Source organism: Silene latifolia, chromosome 7 (genome assembly GCF_048544455.1).
Source record: "Silene latifolia isolate original U9 population chromosome 7, ASM4854445v1, whole genome shotgun sequence".
In the NCBI taxonomy this organism is placed as follows: Eukaryota; Viridiplantae; Streptophyta; class Magnoliopsida; order Caryophyllales; family Caryophyllaceae; genus Silene; species Silene latifolia.
Window position 1 is genome coordinate 13,186,535 of NC_133532.1, and position 3,644 is coordinate 13,190,178.

General features: G+C 38.9%; 1 non-coding gene across 1 annotated transcript; it reads left to right on the top strand.

Moving 5' to 3' along the window:
* The first annotated feature begins 1,397 nt into the window (after positions 1–1,397).
* Positions 1,398–1,504, top strand: LOC141593908 (small nucleolar RNA R71). Its single transcript, XR_012521963.1, has one exon. It is a non-coding gene; the product is annotated as a small nucleolar RNA R71 (small nucleolar RNA).
* Positions 1,505–3,644: the final 2,140 nt, after the last annotated feature.

A 3,644-nucleotide genomic window follows, 5' to 3' on the forward strand; every position in this document is an offset into this window, starting at 1 on the left:
CCAATTGAATTACCACCCCCGTTTTAACCAATGGTCCCAATTTCAAAGACTTGTACAAGGAATAAGGGAGTACATTAATTGAAGCACCTAAGTCAAGCATAGCATTGGGAATAGTGGTGTCTCCTAAGGTGCAAGGTACGGTAAACATACCCGGATCACTACACTTAGGTGGTAGCTTATGTTGAAACAAGGCCGACACATGTTCATTAACTTTAACTTTTTGGACACCCTTCAATTTTTGATTCCTTTTAATGGTACACAACTCTTTAAGAAACTTAGCATACCTAGGCACACTTTTCAATAAGTCTAATAAAGGAATGTTTACCTCACATTTGCGAAAGGTCTCATAGACATCTTTATCTTGTGTAGAACGGCTTTTCCTCTTGAGAGCCTCAGGAAATGGTGGAGAATCCACATAAGTAGGTGTGACAACCGGTGTTACTTCCTCCTTTTGAACCAATGGTGGGGCGATATTAGGCTCAATGACCAACTCCTCCTCCTCTTGCTCAATGATCTCACTAATCTTTGCTTTTGACCCTTGCAACTCCTTCCCACTCCTCAAAGTCATGGCACTTGCATTAGACTTGGGATTAGGAATGGTTTGGGAAGGCAATTTCCCGGAATCTCTAGCTTCAAGTCTCCCAAGAGCACTAGACATTTGCCCAAATTGATTTTCCAAGTTTTGAATGCTAGCCTTTGTCTCTTGTTGAAATTGCACTTGATTAGCTTGCATAGTAGCCACATTAGAAGTAAGAGCCCGAATCATGTCCTCCGTAGACATGGATGGAGTGGAAGTTTGACCTTGAGAAGAGAATGAATTTGGACCTTGTGGTCTTGGAATGAACCTTGGTTTAGATTGACCAAATTGTTGTCCAAAATTTTGAGATGGACCTTGTTGACCAAATGACGAGCCTTGATTTTGTTGGCTTGGCGGTTGCAAGCCGCCTTGTGGATTCCCATATTGGAAACCAGGATGGTCTCTTCTCATAGGATTATAGTAAGGTTCAAACCTCTTTTGGGGTTGACCAAAAGCACCCGCGGCATTCACCTCCTCGGTCTCCTCTTGCATTTGTGGGCATTGATCGGTGACATGCCCATTAGATGAACAAATACCACAAGCGTGCACTTGTTGCTTGTTCCCCATGATCATCTCCCTCAATAAGGAAGTTAAATCTTCAACCTTGCTTTCCAAGGAAGGATTAGAACTAGCCATGCTCACCCTTCTTGTTTTGGATCTCACACTAAATTGGCGTGTGCTTTCGGCAAGCTCACTCAACAATTCATTAGCTTCATCTGGATTTTTGTTGATGATGCCTCCACCACTAGCACCATGTACCATCCGTGCATCTTCCGGCGATAGTCCTCCAACAAAATAAAGGATGAGATCTTGGTCACTATACCCATGGTATGGGCAACTTGCACATAACTTCTTGAAACGCTCCCAATACTCATAGAGTGTTTCATCATCCTTTTGCTCCACATTTGATATCTTCTTCTTAAGATGGGAAGATTTGGAGGCGGGGAAATACTTTTCAAGGAACGCCTTCTTCATTAGAGCCCAAGTGGTGATACTACCCGGTGGAAGGTAGTACAACCAATCACGAGCGGTGTCCTTGAGTGAGAACGGGAATGCTCTCAACTTGATTTGCTCTTCGGTTACGCCATTTGGTTTCATGCTAGTGCATACTACATGAAATTCCGACAAATGCTTATTTGGGTCCTCACCACTTAACCCATGGAATGCGGGTAGTAAGTGGATCAAACCCGACTTCAATTCAAATGTGGTGCCTTCCGCCAAGGCCGGAAAAGTGATGCATAAAGGTTGTTGAGTGAGATCGGGAGCGGTGAGCTCTCTCAAGGTGCGGGTTTCTCTTGCCATTTTGATGTTTTCTTTCTCCTCCTTCTTGTCTTGATTGTCAAATTGAAGTTTTCGCCTTATCTCTCTTCTAACACGAAAAAGAGTTCTCTCCAATTATGGATCAAAATCCAACAGTTTCTTGTTAGTAGAACGGGTGTTCGGCATAAACCAAACACTTAAAATAAAATTGAGAAATAAAAAAATTGCACAAAATAAACAAACAATAGCCTTTCCCCGGCAACGGCGCCAAAATTTGGCTAGACTTGTCGTGAGTCTCCAAATTAGTATTTTTATCCACTACAAACTCAAACTAGTAGCAAGTGTAAGTAGGGGTCGATCCCACGAGGAAGGTGTTTATGTTGATTAAATGTGTGCAAAGTTAAGTAACCAATTGGGGGGTTTTGAATGTTGATTGACTAAAGTCTACTAAAGTAATAATTTAAGGAAATGAAAATGTAAAAACAATATAAGTAATTGAAAATGTAAACAAATGATGAGAATAATTCTTGGACCAAGTAATTTCCACCAACTAGTTATGAATTGATAATTGACTCTTCTAATCTATTTCATTATTGAATACTTTGCTATGAAGTTGTCGACTTCTAATTCCACATAATATTAGTTATTAGCTACAAGCGTAAACAAATAACCCTTACAATGTTGTCAATTTAGTCAAGCGTTTAATCGTATCAAAATTGTAGAATATAGCGATGGAATTTAGCAAAGATGAATAAATGAAAAAATACAAGCGATGCTCCACTTTGATTCATACAAGTTTAACCATTTATAACTCAACAATGATGAATTAGCATACTACTTGATGAATTATAATTGCTACAACGGAATAGGTAAACAAACAAAAGATTCATTCACCTAATCTAGCAATGGTTAATTAAATAATAACAACTAGTTGATCATTCTAGATGTATAATTAACAAACCAACAATAATCCAAATTAAACTTGATATTCAAACAATGAAATAGAAATAGAATAAGAGTCTTACAATTCAATAACTAAATTGGCTTCAAGAACTTATTCCAAGATGTAGAACTTAGCCCTCCATACAAACAATAAAAACAAACTTGAAATTGGAAATTGTTTATGTATTCTAATGATTAAAGAGGTAGAGAAAGTATATCAAAGTATATCCAAATTGATCAACAACATCTCCTTATATAGGTCTTCAAAAAGCATCTTCATAAAGTCTCATAAAGTATGAGCATAATTGCCAAAATAAAGGAGAATTAAGGACTTGTTGGAATCCAATGCGGAATCCAATGCTCAGCCACTCCAAGTGGCATTTTGCTACTCCAAGTGGCTAGAAGTTCAAGAGTCTTTGTTTTGCCACTCCAAGTGGCATTTTGCCACTCCGAGTGGCACTTCCTTGTGATGCTTCCTTGCTTTGACCTTAGTCTTTGGGCTTTGACTTGCTTTAAAATCCACACTCACATGACATCTTTAGCCCAATACCAACCTCTAAAGAAGCCCTCTCCATACATAACAATAAATCAATCCAATTATCCCATAAAAACACACAAGTCATAACCAACCCAACATAAGAGACATATGCAACAAAATCCACTAAAATGCTTCTCAACCTATCAATTAACCATCAAAATAACCTTTATTGACCCATACTAAACTAGACTAATCAAAAGCAAGAGCCAAGGAATTCCAGTCTGTAACTCCTTCAGTATCCATATCCATATCTCTCAACCACTCAGCAGCTCCATCTTTCAGAGAGAAAGGAAAGAGCACCTGCTTAACCTGGTCTTGTGTCACTCC